The sequence below is a fragment of the Cygnus atratus genome, unplaced genomic scaffold (genome assembly GCF_013377495.2).
Source record: "Cygnus atratus isolate AKBS03 ecotype Queensland, Australia unplaced genomic scaffold, CAtr_DNAZoo_HiC_assembly HiC_scaffold_135, whole genome shotgun sequence".
Lineage (NCBI taxonomy): Eukaryota > Metazoa > Chordata > Aves > Anseriformes > Anatidae > Cygnus > Cygnus atratus.
Window position 1 is genome coordinate 390 of NW_026109728.1, and position 20597 is coordinate 20986.

The 20597-nt window shown below is 57.7% G+C and overlaps 1 long non-coding RNA gene and 3 other non-coding genes across 4 annotated transcripts; all 4 read right to left on the minus strand.

The window, feature by feature from the left end:
- Positions 1-316: 316 nt before the first annotated feature.
- LOC126913669 (uncharacterized) lies at positions 317-18637 on the minus strand. Its single transcript, XR_007709328.1, has 2 exons — positions 18500-18637; positions 317-700 (listed from the first exon to the last, which is right to left on the minus strand). It is a non-coding gene; the product is annotated as an uncharacterized LOC126913669 (long non-coding RNA).
- On the minus strand, positions 2849-3039 carry LOC118251900 (U2 spliceosomal RNA). Its single transcript, XR_004779984.1, has one exon. It is a non-coding gene; the product is annotated as a U2 spliceosomal RNA (small nuclear RNA).
- Positions 10816-11006, minus strand: LOC118251899 (U2 spliceosomal RNA). Its single transcript, XR_004779983.1, has one exon. It is a non-coding gene; the product is annotated as a U2 spliceosomal RNA (small nuclear RNA).
- Positions 18638-18774: 137 nt separating the features above from the next.
- Positions 18775-18965, minus strand: LOC118251898 (U2 spliceosomal RNA). Its single transcript, XR_004779982.1, has one exon. It is a non-coding gene; the product is annotated as a U2 spliceosomal RNA (small nuclear RNA).
- Between the last annotated feature and the right edge of the window lie 1632 nt (positions 18966-20597).

Below are 20597 nucleotides of genomic sequence, written 5' to 3' on the forward strand. Positions count from 1 at the left end.
CCCGTAGGGTACCCTCCTCCCATACGGGGACTATGCTGCACGCCAGACGTCTCTGCGCGATTTACCGGCCGCCCCGGCCACGCGTACGACTTACTTACAGGCCCTTCCTGTACTGCAAAACGTACCGTTTGTCCGCGGCTTCAGGAGGTCTCTGCCTGCTCCCGCGGTGAGCGGCTGGGAGTGGAGGCTCCTCCGAGGAAAATACTCGGGGTGCAGCTAGGGGCGTCCGCTCCGCAGTCGATCCCGCAGCCGAGCAGAGCGTCTCCTGGCTGGCTCGCCAAACTGACTTGTGGAAAACGGAGTCCACAATCAGTAAGACGGTAAAGTAGGTATGTTTATTCAGCGCCGGGCAGCACGGGGGGCAGTCCCACCAAGGTCGTGCGCACGTGACGCAGCAATTTGCCATGGTTCTATGCAGCAAAGAGTTACGTACGCATGAAGTTTCACAGTACGCCTATAGCTATTCATAACCTGTCCCCGCTTCATATTAAAATTGGTTCCAAGGAGTTATTTCCATAAACTCCTCCCATCTTCGCTTGCGCAGTGTCTCCTGGTGGTGGTCGTCGGGGGGATGAAGGTTGACGACTCTTCCTCGTCACCGCTAGTTGACCTCTTGCCTTCGCGCAGACTCAGTCGCTCCTTGGCTCTTGTCCGTCCGCAGGACCAGTTTCTGCCAGTTTCTTAAGACAGGCTCACACTCCTATCAAGAGACTAACCTTGGAAAGGGGCCCAAAGCTTCTTGCTTTAATTAATTTGCACAGTGCACAGTAGTTAGCAAAGACAGAATCACAGAATTGTCTAGGTTGGAAGGGACCTCCACGATCATCTAGTCCAAGCTCTGCCCTAACGCTAACAAGTCCTCCACTAAACCATATCACTAAGGGCTACATCTAAACGTCTTTTAAAGACCTCCAGGGATGGCGACTCAACCACCTCCCTGGGCAGCCCATTCCAATGCCTAACAACCCTTTCGGTAAAGAAGTTCTTCCTAATATCCAACCTAAACCTCCCCTGGCGCAACTTTAGCCCATTCCCCCTCGTCCTGTCACCAGGCACATGGGAGAATAGACCAACCCCCACCTCTCTACAGCCTCCTTTAAGGTACCTATAGAGAGCGATGAGGTCTCCCCTGAGCCTCCTCTTCTCCAGGCTAAACAACCCCAGCTCCAGCTCCCTCAGCCGCTCCTCGTAAGACTTGTTCTCCAGACCCCTCACCAGCTTCGTTGCCCTTCTCTGGACTCTCTCGAGCACCTCCATGTCCTTCTTGTAGCGAGGGGCCCAAAACTGAACACAGTACTCGAGGTGCGGCCTCACCAGAGCCGAGTACAGGGGGACAATCACCTCCTTAGACCTGCTGGCCACACTGCTTCTTATGCAAGCCAGGATGCTGTTGGCCTTCTTGGCCACCTGAGCACACTGCTGGCTCGTATTCAGCCGACTATCAACCAGTACTCCCAGGTCCTTCTCCGCCAGGCAGCTTTCCAGCCACTCCTCTCCCAGCCTGTAGCGCTGCTTGGGGTTGTTGCGCCCCAGGTGCAGGACCCGGCACTTGGCCTTGTTGAACTTCATGCAGTTGACCTCAGCCCATCGGTCCAGCCTATCCAGATCTTCCTGCAGAGCCTTCTTTCCCTCGAGCAGATCGACACACGCACCTAACTCGGTGTCATCTGCAAACTTACTGAGGGTGCACTCGATCCCCTCATCCAGGCCATCGATAAAGATATTAAAGAGGACCGGCCCCAGCACTGAGCCCTGGGGGACTCCGCTAGTAACCGGCCTCCAACTGGATTTGGCTCCATTCACCACAACTCTTTGGGCCCGGCCATCCAGCCAGTTTTTAACCCAACAAGGCGTACGCCAGTCCAAGCCACGAGCAGCCAGTTTCTCGAGGAGAATGTTGTGGGAAACGGTGTCAAAAGCCTTACTGAAGTCAAGGTAGACCACATCCACAGCCTTCCCCTCATCCACCAAGCGCGTCACTTGGTCATAGAAGGAGATCAGGTTCGTCAAGCAGGACGTACCTTTCATAAACCCATGCTGACTGGGCCCGATCGCCTGGTTGCCCTGCAAGTGCCGCGTGATGACACTCAAGATAATCTGCTCCATGAGCTTCCCTGGCACCGAGGTCAAACTAACAGGCCTATAGTTCCCCGGGTCTACCCTCCGGCCCTTCTTGTAGATGGGCGTCACGTTTGCTAGCCGCCAGTCAACTGGAACCTCCCCTGATAGCCAGGACTGCCGATAAATAATGGAAAGCGGCTTGGCCAGCTCCTCCGCCAGTTCGCTCAGCTCAGTACCCTGGGGTGGATCCCATCCGGCCCCATCGACTTGCGTACATCCAAGTGTCGTAGCAGGTCGCCAACCATTTCTTCATGGATAGCGAGGGCCACATCCTGCTCCCCATCCCCTTAGCAAAGACGCTAAGCAGCATCCACTAGTTTAATGCTGTCAGCGCTCTCTCTCTACTCGGTAAGATTCCCCTAACTCCCCCTCTCAAAAGCAGCCCTTCAGAAACATGCCGCCCCCGCCCGCCGCATGGGACCTGCTGCCCCGGACACTGGAGACGGCCGCTTACCCAGTGCAAAGGGACGGCATGCGCTGCCAGGAGCGCAAGTGAGCAGAGAGCCGTTCCGGCCCGCGGAAGGGGCGGCGAGGGGGGAACCGAGCGCACGCGCTGGGCCGCGACCTGCCCTCCGCGGAGCCAGGAGCCCTGCGGCGTTCCCTCACCCCCTGCGGCGGCCGGGCGGCAGCCGCCGGGGCGCTGCCCCGCCCCGCGGCGCGGAAGGGACGCGCTCCCCCGCGGAAGGCCGGCCAGCTCTGCCTTTGCACACCGACAGGAACCTCCCGAGGGAGGTGCACCGTTCCCGGAGGTACTGCAATACCGGGACGATGCGCGGAGCGGAGGGAGCAAGCTCCGGATCCAACTCCCGAGCCCAAAAATCCGTTTAATATAAAGTCCTCTCATCGAGGACGTATCAGATATTAAACTGATAAGAACAGATACTACACTTGATCTTAGCCAAAAGGCCGAGAAGCGATGCCCGACGCCTTTCCCCCGCGCCACCCGCTCCCGCGCCCACCACCCCGACCTCACGGCCGCTGCTCCACCGCCCGCCCCCGCCCTCCCGGGGCTCAACCCGCCGCCCTCGCCCACCCTCTCGGACGCTCCGGTCGCAGCCGCGACCCCCGAGCGCCCCGCCGCCGCGTCGCCGGGGCCTCCCAGCGGCCCGTTCGGGCCCCCGCGCGCCCGATTAGCTCGGCCCCGCGCGGAATTTGCATGCCCCGCCCCCGGCACCGCCTCTCCCTCCCCACGGCTCACCGGCTGCGTGCCCCGCCCACCAAGCCCCTGCGCCCGACCTTCGCTCCACGCTGATTGGCGCAGCTCGGCCTCCTCTTTGCGTTCGCCCTGCCCCTTCACCCGCCCGCCCGCCCGCCCGCCCTCCCCTCCCCTCCCCTCCCCTCCCCTCCCCTCCCCTCCCCTCCCCTCCCCTCCCCTCCGGCGTGCTTTGCCTGCCCCGCCCATCTCCCCGGAGCCACGCCGCTAGCTGCCGCCTCATTGGCCGGGGCCCCAGGCCGCCCGCCGCGGCGGCACCGAGCAGCGCCGCGGGACCTGCGCGCGGCCGGCCGGGCCGGGCAGCTCTCGGCGGGAAGGAAGGCCCGGCCGGCCGGCCGGCCGGGCGCGGCAGAACGCTGCCGCCGGCGGGGGTCCTCCGACCCTCCGTTCAGCGCCTGCGGACGCCTCCGGAGCGAGGCACGGGGCCGCGGGGCTCGGCCCGGCGCGGCGACCGGGGGAGCGGAGCCGCCGCACGAGGAGGGGCTGCGAGCGCTGAGCGTGCTCGAGCCGGAGGGGAGACGCGTTGTCTGCTCCACGAGCTGGGAGGAGACGCGACCGGGACGGTGACCCGAGCTGGCCGTGAAGGGGTGTCCGGAACACACGACGTCAACGCGGAGCACCAGCTGGGAAGGATGGCCGGGGGGCGGCTGCTTGCTCAGGAACTGGCCGGGCAATCGGACACGCGTGCGGTGAGCAATTGCCGCGTGCAAGCGGTAGTTTTGCGTGCGCGTACACGTTGTTGTTATTACTTTCTCTTAATTTTCTGTCCTATTAAACTGTCTTTATCTCAACCCGCACGCTTTACCCACCCCCGATTCTCTCGCCTTTCCCGGAGGGGTGAGACCGAGGCAGCGAGGAAACGGCTGCGCGGTGCTGAGCTGTGCGGCAGGTTGAAGCTCAGCAGCTGGAGAGGCTCCCACACTGCCCCGGCAATCGCGGCCAGACCCCATCGCCTTCCCCTCCCCCGACAGCTGAAGGGCCGCCCCGCTACATAACCTGCTGCCGTAAAGCTGGCGAGCGCCGTGTGCTTGGGGTGCTGGAAGCAGCCACCGCAGGGCTGGAAACATAGCTTTCCACCCGGAACGCCATCCTGGGCTTTGAAAAGCAAGTCTTGTGAGAAAAACCTCAGTGACTCGCTCAGACAGGGTCGTCTGTGAAGCTGTGTTATTCACGATTGCAACGGCGGGGGTCCTGCAAGGCGGGAGCAACCAGCCAAAGTCTATCGTAACCTTATATTCCCTCTTACCCAACGCTTGATTCCTCCCGTTTCCTCACTGGCTGAGTACTACAGGTTCACAAGCTACTCAACACTTGTTGCTATACCATATATATCCAATTTTACTTGACCAACTGTTAATTTCTCCTCCCCCCCCCCCCCCCCAATCTTGTCTTGTGACCACAGGGCCCACGATCTCTTGCTTTTACTGATTTTGCACTGCTCGTCCTGTTTTTTCTTACCTATCCTCCTTATTTGGGGACAGTGGGACCTTCCCCTTACCTGTTTAACGTCCTCTCCACTGCTGTGCTGCTGTCATGCCTGCACAATCACTTTTGGATACTCAAGGTTAGTGGAATTTTCCACCGCAAAAACACATTCTGCTGCAAAATGCAACTTTTTCTCACGGTCTCATGGCAACACGGCACGCCAGAAATAATTGAATCAGACAGTGGGACTCATTTCCACAATGACCTCATAAACATCTGGGCCAAACAGCATGGCATTGAATGGGTATACCACATCCCTTCTCCTGCACCAGCATCCAGGAAAACAAACAAACAAACAAAAAAAACCCACAACACAGCAGACTGATAAAGAATATGCTGAAAGCAATGGGTGCTGAGACATTCAAACGTTGGGATGCTGTACTGTCTCTGGCTGGGATGGAGTTAACTTTCCTGCGGCAGCCCACACAGTGCTGTGCTCTGCAGGCGTAGCTAGAACGGCACTGGTGTCACACCGGTGTTGTGTCTACTGCTGAGCAATCAATGCTGGCACAGCACCAGGACTCCCTCAACCCCCCTCCCCCCCCCCAGAGCCAGCAGGCTGGGGGTGGGCAAGAGGGGAGGAAGAAACATCAGCAGGGCAGCTGACGTGAAGCAACCGAAGGGATGTTCCGTACCATATGATGTCACACTCAGCAATAAAAGGTGGAAAAAGGAAGAAGAGCGGAGGGGTGGGCTCTCGCTGTGAAAACGTCTGTCCTCCCAAACAATGGGTGGGTACGTGCGTTGAGGCCCTGCTTCAAGGACGTGGTCAAGCATCGCCCATTGGTGGGAAGTGGAGAGTAATTTCTTTCCTCTGCACTTCCACACAGCCTTTGTGGTTTTGGTTTTTTTTTTTTTTTTTCCCCCGCTTTCCCTTTAGTTAAATTATTTAATAACAATTTTCCCTTAATAATTATTTTTCCTTTTAATTAAATTATCCTTATCTCAACCCGTGAGAGTTGATTCTTTCCTTTTCTTCTTCCCCTCCTCTTCTGAGGAGGGGGAGTGAAAGAGCAATTGTGGTGGAGTTCAGCTGCCTAGCAAGGTAAAACCACCACAGATGCACATGTAGCAACAGCCACCTGGTTAGTCTGCCAATCGAGCTAGCCCTGCCCAATCAAACTCCTACACACATAGAAAGGGATAAAGTCCTTGCAGCGCATATATTTAAAAAAAAAAAAAAAAAAAAAAAAAACCATACTGGGGAAGACAGTCTGACTTATTCCTGCCTCAGGCAAGGGGCAAAGCCATCCGTGGGATTGCTTTTGCTCAAGGACCTGGGTGCACTTGGCGGGTGATGCAGAAGTATGGGGCAGTCTGAAAACCCTCAAGGGTGTCTGGGGTGAGCATAGGCAGTCCTTTGCGTTGTACAATGTTAGTTGCTGTATAATGCTGTGTGTCATCTGCAGTTGCTGTATGTCACGGCATTACAGTAAGAGTCGCTCAGATTAACGAAGAATGACGGCACATGCACAGACACGCGGGGCTTTCCTTGCATACAGGGATCACTGTGCCTGCGCGCACACCCACCCCAACTTTCGGCGAGTCCTCCCCCACCCAGCCTCAGCACACAGGCAGCCCTGCTGCCCAGGACTTCCACGATCCTAGGAACTCCTGCTTGCACTCACCTTCTTCCTTGCCGTAGCCCCAGCAACGCTCAGTAACCTCACCATGCTCTAAGGTTTCTCTAAGACCTTTCTGGGCCCAGCTTGGCTGCCCCCAGGCAGCAAAGGGGCCGCAAGGCAGACAAACTGCAACTACAGCCTCCTCATCGTCTTCCTCCTCCCCCAGCCCTGCAGTTGCCATCCGCACCCAGGTGCGGCCCTTTTACGAGGAGGGGCTGCTGGGCTCACCACCCTCATTAGCCACACCTGGGCTCCAGTGATGGGGGGTCCAGTGACAGGTTTTTAGTTTTTTTTTGTTGTTGTTGTTGGTTTTTTTTTTATTATTATTTTTTTTACTGGGGCCCTGTGGCAGGTTTTTACTATCTTTTCCTAATCTTCTTCCCAGATGTCCCAGTTCTCTGGGATTAAACTCTTCGTTCCACATACAAACTTTACTATTTCAGATTATTAATGAGCCCTGTTCCAACCATAAATCCACAGGACTTCGGGGAAACACTTGAAGCACTCAGCCCTCCGTCTTCCAGACAAACAATACCACCTTTTCCACAAAGTTTACATTTCAACAGGACCGAATTTCAAGCCGAATGCCAATTTTTCTCATGCACTTTGTTAGTAAGCCCACACAAACAAGGAATCGCTCCTACGTATCCATCAATATGGGGGTTTAAAAAGGTACCGAGGCCTAAATAAATTCGCTCTCCCCCTTCTTACCAAATTCCCGGGGCTCAAGCCCGAACCACCAGAGAAGTGACTCTCCGTTCTACCGCTTTGATAATCAGTCAGCCCCCCTCCCCCAGTACTTGGGAAACCGACCAAACACCACAGCGAATATACCCAAACTTCTAAACTGTTACTTAGATAATGCTCCCGCCTTTCTTCTCCTTGTCACACTGGAGACATTTAAGAGGATTACAAGATACACCACCGGGCCCATACATTGGGCACCGCCAGTCAACGCTGGGATAAAAACAGCACTTCCTTTCGGTCTGTCGTGCGCTTCGTTCGTCTCCGGCCGTTCCCCTCGCGGAGAATACGGAACCGCGGATCGGAACTCCGCACTCGCTTCGCGGCGATGCTGCGTCTCAGTCACACAGCGCAATCACGCAATCACGCAAAGAGGCCCCCTGCACTTCTCGTTCATACCACGAGAATACATCACTTAAAACAACCACCAAACTTGTTTGTAACTCGCTTCACAACAATACTTTGTCTCAAACACATACGCTTACACAAATGCTTTCAACGTGACATACCCAGACAGCTACAAATAAGACATACAATTATTGCCACTCCAATTAATATCCCTCCAGCAGCTGCAAATATTACCCAGGTAACCTTGTCCACAATTTTGGGAGGCCCGCTTACCCTTCTCCTGCTTCTTATACAGTCACTAGCAGGTCCGTCCTGGCTCCCAAAACTGGGATGCAGCGGTAACCTCGGATTTGCTCGATCTACTCCCAAGATCGCTAGCGGCCGCTCGGTCGGTCAGCAAAACCCCCTTGACCGCTCGGCCGGTCAGCCCGTAGGGTACCCTCCTCCCATACGGGGACTATGCTGCACGCCAGACGTCTCTGCGCGATTTACCGGCCGCCCCGGCCACGCGTACGACTTACTTACAGGCCCTTCCTGTACTGCAAAACGTACCGTTTGTCCGCGGCTTCAGGAGGTCTCTGCCTGCTCCCGCGGTGAGCGGCTGGGAGTGGAGGCTCCTCCGAGGAAAAATACTCGGGGTGCAGCTAGGGGCGTCCGCTCCGCAGTCGATCCCGCAGCCGAGCAGAGCGTCTCCTGGCTGGCTCGCCAAACTGACTTGTGGAAAACGGAGTCCACAATCAGTAAGACGGTAAAGTAGGTATGTTTATTCAGCGCCGGGCAGCACGGGGGGCAGTCCCACCAAGGTCGTGCGCACGTGACGCAGCAATTTGCCATGGTTCTATGCAGCAAAGAGTTACGTACGCATGAAGTTTCACAGTACGCCTATAGCTATTCATAACCTGTCCCCGCTTCATATTAAAATTGGTTCCAAGGAGTTATTTCCATAAACTCCTCCCATCTTCGCTTGCGCAGTGTCTCCTGGTGGTGGTCGTCGGGGGGATGAAGGTTGACGACTCTTCCATCGTCACCGCTAGTTGACCTCTTGCCTTCGCGCAGACTCAGTCGCTCCTTGGCTCTTGTCCGTCCGCAGGACCAGTTTCTGCCAGTTTCTTAAGACAGGCTCACACTCCTATCAAGAGACTAACCTTGGAAAGGGGCCCAAAGCTTCTTGCTTTAATTAATTTGCACAGTGCACAGTAGTTAGCAAAGACAGAATCACAGAATCGTCTAGGTTGGAAGGGACCTCCACGATCATCTAGTCCAAGCTCTGCCCTAACGCTAACAAGTCCTCCACTAAACCATATCACTAAGGGCTACATCTAAACGTCTTTTAAAGACCTCCAGGGATGGCGACTCAACCACCTCCCTGGGCAGCCCATTCCAATGCCTAACAACCCTTTCGGTAAAGAAGTTCTTCCTAATATCCAACCTAAACCTCCCCTGGCGCAACTTTAGCCCATTCCCCCTCGTCCTGTCACCAGGCACATGGGAGAATAGACCAACCCCCACCTCTCTACAAGCCTCCTTTAAGGTACCTATAGAGAGCGATGAGGTCTCCCCTGAGCCTCCTCTTCTCCAGGCTAAACAACCCCAGCTCCAGCTCCCTCAGCCGCTCCTCGTAAGACTTGTTCTCCAGACCCCTCACCAGCTTCGTTGCCCTTCTCTGGACTCCTCTCGAGCACCTCCATGTCCTTCTTGTAGCGAGGGGCCCAAAACTGAACACAGTACTCGAGGTGCGGCCTCACCAGAGCCGAGTACAGGGGGACAATCACCTCCTTAGACCTGCTGGCCACACTGCTTCTTATGCAAGCCAGGATGTTGTTGGCCTTCTTGGCCACCTGAGCACACTGCTGGCTCGTATTCAGCCGACTATCAACCAGTACTCCCAGGTCCTTCTCCGCCAGGCAGCTTTCCAGCCACTCCTCTCCCAGCCTGTAGCGCTGCTTGGGGTTGTTGCGCCCCAGGTGCAGGACCCGGCACTTGGCCTTGTTGAACTTCATGCAGTTGACCTCAGCCCATCGGTCCAGCCTACCCAGATCTTCCTGCAGAGCCTTCTTTCCCTCGAGCAGATCGACACACGCACCTAACTCGGTGTCATCTGCAAACTTACTGAGGGTGCACTCGATCCCCTCATCCAGGCCATCGATAAAGATATTAAAGAGGACCGGCCCCAGCACTGAGCCCTGGGGGACTCCGCTAGTAACCGCCTCCAACTGGATTTGGCTCCATTCACCACAACTCTTTGGGCCCGGCCATCCAGCCAGTTTTTAACCCAACAAGGCGTACGCCAGTCCAAGCCACGAGCAGCCAGTTTCTCGAGGAGAATGTTGTGGGAAACGGTGTCAAAAGCCTTACTGAGTCAAGGTAGACCACATCCACAGCCTTCCCCTCATCCACCAAGCGCGTCACTTGGTCATAGAAGGAGATCAGGTTCGTCAAGCAGGACGTACCTTTCATAAACCCATGCTGACTGGGCCCGATCGCCTGGTTGCCCTGCAAGTGCCGCGTGATGACACTCAAGATAATCTGCTCCATGAGCTTCCCTGGCACCGAGGTCAAAACTAACAGGCCTATAGTTCCCCGGGTCTACCCTCCGGCCCTTCTTGTAGATGGGCGTCACGTTTGCTAGCCGCCAGTCAACTGGAACCTCCCCTGATAGCCAGGACTGCCGATAAATAATGGAAAGCGGCTTGGCCAGCTCCTCCGTCAGTTCGCTCAGCTCAGTACCCTGGGGTGGATCCCATCCGGCCCCATCGACTTGCGTACATCCAAGTGTCGTAGCAGGTCGCCAACCATTTCTTCATGGATAGCGAGGGCCACATCCTGCTCCCCATCCCCTTAGCAAAGACGCTAAGCAGCATCCACTAGTTTAATGCTGTCAGCGCTCTCTCTCGTACTCGGTAAGATTCTCCTAACTCCCCCTCTCAAAAGCAGCCCTTCAGAAACATGCCGCCCCCGCCCGCCGCATGGGACCTGCTGCCCCGGACACTGGAGACGGCCGCTTACCCAGTGCAAAGGGACGGCATGCGCTGCCAGGAGCGCAAGTGAGCAGAGAGCCGTTCCGGCCCGCGGAAGGGGCGGCGAGGGGGGAACCGAGCGCACGCGCTGGGCCGCGACCTGCCCTCCGCGGAGCCAGGAGCCCTGCGGCGTTCCCTCACCCCCTGCGGCGGCCGGGCGGCAGCCGCCGGGGCGCTGCCCCGCCCCGCGGCGCGGAAGGGACGCGCTCCCCCGCGGAAGGCCGGCCAGCTCTGCCTTTGCACACCGACAGGAACCTCCCGAGGGAGGTGCACCGTTCCCGGAGGTACTGCAATACCGGGACGATGCGCGGAGCGGAGGGAGCAAGCTCCGGATCCAACTCCCGAGCCCAAAAATCCGTTTAATATAAAGTCCTCTCATCGAGGACGTATCAGATATTAAACTGATAAGAACAGATACTACACTTGATCTTAGCCAAAAGGCCGAGAAGCGATGCCCGACGCCTTTCCCCCGCGCCACCCGCTCCCGCGCCCACCACCCGACCTCACGGCCGCTGCTCCACCGCCCGCCCCCGCCCTCCCGGGCTCAACCCGCCGCCCTCGGCCCACCCTCTCGGACGCTCCGGTCGCAGCCGCGACCCCCGAGCGCCCCGCCGCCGCGTCGCCGGGGCCTCCCAGCGGCCCGTTCGGGCCCCCGCGCGCCCGATTAGCTCGGCCCCGCGCGGAATTTGCATGCCCCGCCCCCGGCACCGCCTCTCCCTCCCCACGGCTCACCGGCTGCGTGCCCCGCCCACCAAGCCCCTGCGCCCGACCTTCGCTCCACGCTGATTGGCGCAGCTCGGCCTCCTCTTTGCGTTCGCCCTGCCCCTTCACCCGCCCGCCCGCCCGCCCCTCCCCTCCCCTCCCCTCCCCTCCCCTCCCCTCCCCTCCCCTCCCCTCCCCTCCGGCGTGCTTTGCCTGCCCCGCCCATCTCCCCGGAGCCACGCCGCTAGCTGCCGCCTCATTGGCCGGGGCCCCAGGCCGCCCGCCGCGGCGGCACCGAGCAGCGCCGCGGGACCTGCGCGCGGCCGGCCGGGCCGGGCAGCTCTCGGCGGGAAGGAAGGCCCGGCCGGCCGGCCGGCCGGGCGCGGCAGAACGCTGCCGCCGGCGGGGGGTCCTCCGACCCTCCGTTCAGCGCCTTGCGGACGCCTCCGGAGCGAGGCACGGGGCCGCGGGGCTCGGCCCGGCGCGGCGACCGGGGGAGCGGAGCCGCCGCACGAGGAGGGGCTGCGAGCGCTGAGCGTGCTCGAGCCGGAGGGGAGACGCGTTGTCTGCTCCACGAGCTGGGAGGAGACGCGACCGGGACGGTGACCCGAGCTGGCCGTGAAGGGGTGTCCGGAACACACGACGTCACGCGGAGCACCAGCTGGGAAGGATGGCCGGGGGGCGGCTGCTGCTCAGGAACTGGCCGGGCAATCGGACACGCGTGCGGTGAGCAATTGCAGCGTGCAGCGGTAGTTTTGCGTGCGCGTACACGTTGTTGTTATTACTTTCTCTTAATTTTCTGTCCTATTAAACTGTCTTTATCTCAACCCGCACGCTTTACCCACCCCCGATTCTCTCGCCTTTCCCGGAGGGGTGAGACCGAGGCAGCGAGGAAACGGCTGCGCGGTGCTGAGCTGTGCGGCAGGTTTGAAGCTCAGCAGCTGGAGAGGCTCCCACACTGCCCCGGCATCGCGGCCAGACCCCATCGCCTTCCCCTCCCCCGACAGCTGAAGGGCCGCCCCCGCTACATAACCTGCTGCCGTAAAGCTGGCGAGCGCCGTGTGCTTGGGGTGCTGGAAGCAGCCCACCGCAGGGGCTTGGAAACATAGCTTTCCACCCGGAACGCCATCCTGGGCTTTGAAAAGCAAGTCTTGTGAGAAAAACCTCAGTGACTCGCTCAGACAGGGTCGTCTGTGAAGCTGTGTTATTCACGATTGCAACGGGCGGGGGTCCTGCAAAGCGGGAGCAACCAGCCAAAGTCTATCGTAACCTTATATTCCCTCTTACCCAACGCTTGATTCCTCCCGTTTCCTCACTGGCTGAGTACTACAGGTTCACAAGCTACTCAACACTTGTTGCTATACCATATATATCCAATTTTACTTGACCAACTGTTAATTTCTCCTCCCCCCCCCCCCCCAATCTTGTCTTGTGACCACAGGGCCCACGATCTCTTGCTTTTACTGATTTTGCACTGCTCGTCCTGTTTTTTCCTTACCTATCCTCCTTATTTGGGGACAGTGGGACCTTCCCCTTACCTGTTTAACGTCCTCTCCACTGCTGTGCTGCTGTCATGCCTGCACAATCACTTTTGGATACTCAAGGTTAGTGGAATTTTCCACCGCAAAAACACATTCTGCTGCAAAAATGCAACTTTTTCTCACGGTCTCATGGCAACACGGCACGCCAGAAATAATTGAATCAGACAGTGGGACTCATTTCCACAATGACCTCATAAACATCTGGGCCAAACAGCATGGCATTGAATGGGTATACCACATCCCTTCTCCTGCACCAGCATCCAGGAAAACAAACAAACAAACAAAAAAAAACCCACAACACAGCAGACTGATAAAGAATATGCTGAAAGCAATGGGTGCTGAGACATTCAAACGTTGGGATGCTGTAATGTCTCTGGCTGGGATGGAGTTAACTTTCCCTGCGGCAGCCCACACAGTGCTGCTCTGCAGGCGTAGCTAGAACGGCACTGGTGTCACACCGGTGTTGTGTCTACTGCTGAGCAATCAATGCTGGCACAGCACCAGGACTCCCTCAACCCCCTCCCCCCCCCCAGAGCCAGCAGGCTGGGGTGGGCAAGAGGGGAGGAAGAAAACATCAGCAGGGGCAGCTGAGTAAAGCAACCGAAGGGATGTTCCGTACCATATGATGTCACACTCAGCAATAAAAGGTGGAAAAAGGAAGAAGAGCGGAGGGGTGGGCTCTCGCTGTGAAAACGTCTGTCCTCCCAAACAATGGGTGGGTACGTGCGTTGAGGCCCTGCTTCAAGGACGTGGTCAAGCATCGCCCATTGGTGGGAAGTGGAGAGTAATTTCTTTCCTCTGCACTTCCACACAGCCTTTGTGGTTTTTGGTTTTTTTTTTTTTTTTTTTCCCCCGCTTTCCCTTTAGTTAAATTATTTAATAACAATTTTCCCTTAATAATTATTTTTCCTTTTAATTAAATTATCCTTATCTCAACCCGTGAGAGTTGTTTCTTTCCTTTTCTTCTTCCCCTCCTCTTCTGAGGAGGGGGAGTGAAAGAGCAATTGTGGTGGAGTTCAGCTGCCTAGCAAGGTAAAAACCACCACAGATGCACATGTAGCAACAGCCCCTGGTTAGTCTGCCAATCGAGCTAGCCCTGCCCAATCAAAACTCCTACACACATAGAAAGGGATAAAGTCCTTGCAGCGCATATATTTAAAAAAAAAAAAAAAAAAAAAAAAACATACTGGGGAAGACAGTCTGACTTATTCCTGCCTCAGGCAAGGGCAAAGCCATCCGTGGGATTGCTTTTGCTCAAGGACCTGGGTGCACTTGGCGGTGATGCAGAAGTATGGGGCAGTCTGAAAACCCTCAAGGGTGTCTGGGGTGAGCATAGGCAGTCCTTGGCGTTGTACATGTTAGTTGCTGTATAATGCTGTGTGTCATCTGCAGTTGCTGTATGTCAACGGCATTACAGTAAGAGTCGCTCAGATTAACGAAGAATGACGGCACATGCACAGACACGCGGGGCTTTCCTTGCATACAGGGATCACTGTGCCTGCGCGCACACCCACCCCAACTTTCGGCGAGTCCTCCCCCACCCAGCCTCAGCACACAGGCAGCCCTGCTGCCCAGGACTTCCACGATCCTAGGAACTCCTGCTTGCACTCACCTTCTTCCTTGCCGTAGCCCCAGCAACGCTCAGTAACCTCACCATGCTCTAAGGTTTCTCTAAGACCTTTCTGGACCCAGCTTGGCTGCCCCCAGGCAGCAAAGGGGCCGCAAGGCAGACAAACTGCAACTACAGCCTCTTCATCGTCTTCCTCCTCCCCCCAGCCCTGCAGTTGCCATCCGCACCCAGGTGCGGCCCTTTTACGAGGAGGGGCTGCTGGGCTCACCACCCTCATTAGCCACACCTGGGGCTCCAGTGATGGGGGTCCAGTGACAGGTTTTTAGTTTTTTTTTGTTGTTGTTGTTGTTGTTTTTTTTATTATTATTTTTTTTACTGGGGCCCTGTGGCAGGTTTTTTACTATCTTTTCCTAATCTTCTTCCCAGATGTCCCAGTTCTCTGGGATTAAACTCTTCGTTCCACAATACAAACTTTACTATTTCAGATTATTAATGAGCCCTGTTCCAACCATAAATCCACAGGACTTTGGGGAAACACTTGAAGCACTCAGCCCTCCGTCTTCCAGACAAACAATACCACCTTTTCCACAAAGTTTACATTTCAACAGGACCGAATTTCAAGCCGAATGCCAATTTTTCTCATGCACTTTGTTAGTAAGCCCACACAAAACAAGGAATCGCTCCTACGTATCCATCAATATGGGGGTTTAAAAAGGTACCGAGGCCTAAATAAATTCGCTCTCCCCCTTCTTACCAAATTCCCGGGCTCAAGCCCGAACCACCAGAGAAGTGACTCTCCGTTCTACCGCTTTGATAATCAGTCAGCCCCCCTCCCCCAGTACTTGGGAAACCGACCAAACACCACAGCGAATATACCCAAACTTCTAAACTGTTACTTAGATAATGCTCCCGCCTTTCTTCTCCTTGTCACACTGGAGACATTTAAGAGGATTACAAGATACACCACCGGGCCCATACATTGGGCACCGCCAGTCAACGCTGGGATAAAACAGCACTTCCTTTCGGTCTGTCGTGCGCTTCGTTCGTCTCCGGCCGTTCCCCTCGCGGAGAATACGGAACCGCGGATCGGAACTCCGCACTCGCTTCGCGGCGATGCTGCGTCTCAGTCACACAGCGCAATCACGCAATCACGCAAAGAGGCCCCCTGCACTTCTCGTTCATACCACGAGAATACATCACTTAAAACAACCACCAAACTTGTTTGTAACTCGCTTCACAACAATACTTTGTCTCAAACACATACGCTTACACAAATGCTTTCAACGTGACATACCCAGACAGCTACAAATAAGACATACAATTATTGCCACTCCAATTAATATCCCTCCAGCAGCTGCAATATTACCCAGGTAACCTTGTCACAATTTTGGGAGGCCCGCTTACCCTTCTCCTGCTTCTTATACAGTCACTAGCAGGTCCGTCCTGGCTCCCAAAAACTGGGATGCAGCGGTAACCTCGGATTTGCTCGATCTACTCCCAAGATCGCTAGCGGCCGCTCGGATCGGTCAGCAAAACCCCCTTGACCGCTCGGCCGGTCAGCCCGTAGGGTACCCTCCTCCCATACGGGGACTATGCTGCACGCCAGACGTCTCTGCGCGATTTACCGGCCGCCCCGGCCACGCGTACGACTTACTTACAGGCCCTTCCTGTACTGCAAAACGTACCGTTTGTCCGCGGCTTCAGGAGGTCTCTGCCTGCTCCCGCGGTGAGCGGCTGGGAGTGGAGGCTCCTCCGAGGAAAATACTCGGGGTGCAGCTAGGGGCGTCCGCTCCGCAGTCGATCCCGCAGCCGAGCAGAGCGTCTCCTGGCTGGCTCGCCAAACTGACTTGTGGAAAACGGAGTCCACAATCAGTAGACGGTAAAGTAGGTATGTTTATTCAGCGCCGGGCAGCACGGGGGGCAGTCCCACCAAGGTCGTGCGCACGTGACGCAGCAATTTGCCATGGTTCTATGCAGCAAAGAGTTACGTACGCATGAAGTTTCACAGTACGCCTATAGCTATTCATAACCTGTCCCCGCTTCATATTAAAATTGGTTCCAAGGAGTATTTCCATAAACTCCTCCCATCTTCGCTTGCGCAGTGTCTCCTGGTGGTGGTCGTCGGGGGGATGAAGGTTGACGACTCTTCCTCGTCACCGCTAGTTGACCTCTTGCCTTCGCGCAGACTCAGTCGCTCCTTGGCTCTTGTCCGTCCGCAGGACCAGTTTCTGCCAGTTTCTTAAGACAGGCTCACACTCCTATCAAGAGACTAACCTTGGAAAGGGGCCCAAAGCTTCTTGCTTTAATTAATTTGCACAGTGCACAGTAGTTAGCAAAGACAGAATCACAGAATCGTCTAGGTTGGAAGGGACCTCCACGATCATCTAGTCCAAGCTCTGCCCTAACGCTAACAAGTCCTCCACTAACCATATCACTAAGGGCTACATCTAAACGTCTTTAAAGGACCTCCAGGGATGGCGACTCAACCACCTCCCTGGGCAGCCCATTCCAATGCCTAACAACCCTTTCGGTAAAGAAGTTCTTCCTAATATCCAACCTAAACCTCCCCTGGCGCAACTTTAGCCCATTCCCCCTCGTCCTGTCACCAGGCACATGGGAGAATAGACCAACCCCCACCTCTCTACAGCCTCCTTTAAGGTACCTATAGAGAGCGATGAGGTCTCCCCTGAGCCTCCTCTTCTCCAGGCTAAACAACCCCAGCTCCAGCTCCCTCAGCCGCTCCTCGTAAGACTTGTTCTCCAGACCCCTCACCAGCTTCGTTGCCCTTCTCTGGACTCTCTCGAGCACCTCCATGTCCTTCTTGTAGCGAGGGGCCCAAAACTGAACACAGTACTCGAGGTGCGGCCTCACCAGAGCCGAGTACAGGGGGACAATCACCTCCTTAGACCTGCTGGCCACACTGCTTCTTATGCAAGCCAGGATGCTGTTGGCCTTCTTGGCCACCTGAGCACACTGCTGGCTCGTATTCAGCCGACTATCAACCAGTACTCCCAGGTCCTTCTCCGCCAGGCAGCTTTCCAGCCACTCCTCTCCCAGCCTGTAGCGCTGCTTGGGGTTGTTGCGCCCCAGGTGCAGGACCCGGCACTTGGGCCTTGTTGAACTTCATGCAGTTGACCTCAGCCCATCGGTCCAGCCTACCCAGATCTTCCTGCAGAGCCTTCTTTCCCTCGAGCAGATCGACACACGCACCTAACTCGGTGTCATCTGCAAACTTACTGAGGGTGCACTCGATCCCCTCATCCAGGCCATCGATAAAGATATTAAAGAGGACCGGCCCCAGCACTGAGCCCTGGGGGACTCCGCTAGTAACCGGCCTCCAACTGGATTTGGCTCCATTCACCACAACTCTTTGGGCCCGGCCATCCAGCCAGTTTTTAACCCAACAAGGCGTACGCCAGTCCAAGCCACGAGCAGCCAGTTTCTCGAGGAGAATGTTGTGGGAAACGGTGTCAAAAGCCTTACTGAAGTCAAGGTAGACCACATCCACAGCCTTCCCCTCATCCACCAAGCGCGTCACTTGGTCATAGAAGGAGATCAGGTTCGTCAAGCAGGACGTACCTTTCATAAACCCATGCTGACTGGGCCCGATCGCCTGGTTGCCCTGCAAGTGCCGCGTGATGACACTCAAGATAATCTGCTCCATGAGCTTCCCTGGCACCGAGGTCAAACTAACAGGCCTATAGTTCCCCGGGTCTACCCTCCGGCCCTTCTTGTAGATGGGCGTCACGTTTGCTAGCCGCCAGTCAACTGGAACCTCCCCTGATAGCCAGGACTGCCGATAAATAATGGAAAGCGGCTTGGCCAGCTCCTCCGCCAGTTCGCTCAGCTCAGTACCCTGGGGTGGATCCCATCCGGCCCCATCGACTTGCGTACATCCAAGTGTCGTAGCAGGTCGCCAACCATTTCTTCATGGATAGCGAGGGCCACATCCTGCTCCCCATCCCCTTAGCAAAGACGCTAAGCAGCATCCACTAGTTTAATGCTGTCAGCGCTCTCCTCTCTACTCGGTAAGATTCTCCTAACTCCCCCTCTCAAAAGCAGCCCTTCAGAAACATGCCGCCCCCGCCCGCCGCATGGACCTGCTGCCCCGGACACTGGAGACGGCCGCTTACCCAGTGCAAAGGGACGGCATGCGCTGCCAGGAGCGCAAGTGAGCAGAGAGCCGTTCCGGCCCGCGGAAGGGGCGGCGAGGGGGGAACCGAGCGCACGCGCTGGGCCGCGACCTGCCCTCCGCGGAGCCAGGAGCCCTGCGGCGTTCCCTCACCCCCTGCGGGCGGCCCGGGCGGCAGCCGCCGGGGCGCTGCCCCGCCCCGCGGCGCGGAAGGGACGCGCTCCCCCGCGGAAGGCCGGCCAGCTCTGCCTTTGCACACCGACAGGAACCTCCCGAGGGAGGTGCACCGTTCCCGGAGGTACTGCAATACCGGGACGATGCGCGGAGCGGAGGGAGCAAGCTCCGGATCCAACTCCCGAGCCCAAAAATCCGTTTAATATAAAGTCCTCTCATCGAGGACGTATCAGATATTAAACTGATAAGAACAGATACTACACTTGATCTTAGCCAAAAGGCCGAGAAGCGATGCCGACGCCTTTCCCCCGCGCCACCCGCTCCCGCGCCCACCACCCCGACCTCACGGCCGCTGCTCCACCGCCCGCCCCCGCCCTCCCGGGGCTCAACCCGCCGCCCTCGCCCACCCTCTCGGACGCTCCGGTCGCAGCCGCGACCCCCGAGCGCCCCGCCGCCGCGTCGCCGGGCCTCCCAGCGGCCCGTTCGGGCCCCCGCGGCGCCCGATTAGCTCGGCCCCGCGCGGAATTTGCATGCCCCGCCCCCGGCACCCCGCCTCTCCCTCCCCACGGCTCACCGGCTGCGTGCCCCGCCCACCAAGCCCCTGCGCCCGACCTTCGCTCCACGCTGATTGGCGCAGCTCGGCCTCCTCTTTGCGTTCGCCCTGCCCCTTCACCCGCCCGCCCGCCCGCCCTCCCCTCCCCTCCCCTCCCCTCCCCTCCCCTCCCCTCCCCTCCCTCCGGCGTGCTTTGCCTGCCCCGCCCATCTCCCCGGAGCCACGCCGCTAGCTGCCGCCTCATTGGCCGGGGCCCCAGGCCGCCCGCCGCGGCGGCACCGAGCAGCGCCGCGGGACCTGCGCGCGGCCGGCCGGGCCGGGCAGCTCTCGGCGGGAAGGAAGGCCCGGCCGGCCGGCCGGCCGGGCGCGGCAGAACGCTGCCGCCGGCGGGGGTCCTCCGACCCTCCGTTCAGCGCCTGCGGACGCCTCCGGAGCGAGGCACGGGGCCGCGGGGCTCGGCCCGGCGCGGCGACCGGGGGAGCGGAGCCGCCGCACGAGGAGGGGCTGCGAGCGCTGAGCGTGCTCGAGCCGGAGGGGAGACGCGTTGTCTGCTCCACGAGCTGGGAGGAGACGCGACCGGGACGGTGACCCGAGCTGGCCGTGAAGGGGTGTCCGGAACACACGACGTCACGCGGAGCACCAGCTGGGAAGGATGGCCGGGGGGCGGCTGCTGCTCAGGAACTGGCCGGGCAATCGACACGCGTGCGGTGAGCAATTGCAGCGTGCAGCGGTAGTTTTGCGTGCGCGTACACGTTGTTGTTATTACTTTCTCTTAATTTTCTGTCCTATTAAACTGTCTTTATCTCAACCCGCACGCTTTACCCACCCCCGATTCTCTCGCCTTTCCCGGAGGGGTGAGACCGAGGCAGCGAGGAAACGGCTGCGCGGTGCTGAGCTGTGCGGCAGGTTGAAGCTCAGCAGCTGGAGAGGCTCCCACACTGCCCCGGCATCGCGGCCAGACCCCATCGCCTTCCCCTCCCCCGACAGCTGAAGGGCCGCCCCGCTACATAACCTGCTGCCGTAAAGCTGGCGAGCGCCGTGTGCTTGGGGTGCTGGAAGCAGCCACCGCAGGGCTGGAAACATAGCTTTCCACCCGGAACGCCATCCTGGGCTTTGAAAAGCAAGTCTTTGTGAGAAAAACCTCAGTGACTCGCTCAGACAGGGTCGTCTGTGAAGCTGTGTTATTCACGATTGCAACGGCGGGGGTCCTGCAAGCGGGAGCAACCAGCCAAAGTCTATCGTAACCTTATATTCCCTCTTACCCAACGCTTGATTCCTCCCGTTTCCTCACTGGCTGAGTACTACAGGTTCACAAGCTACTCAACACTTGTTGCTATACCATATATATCCAATTTTACTTGACCAACTGTTA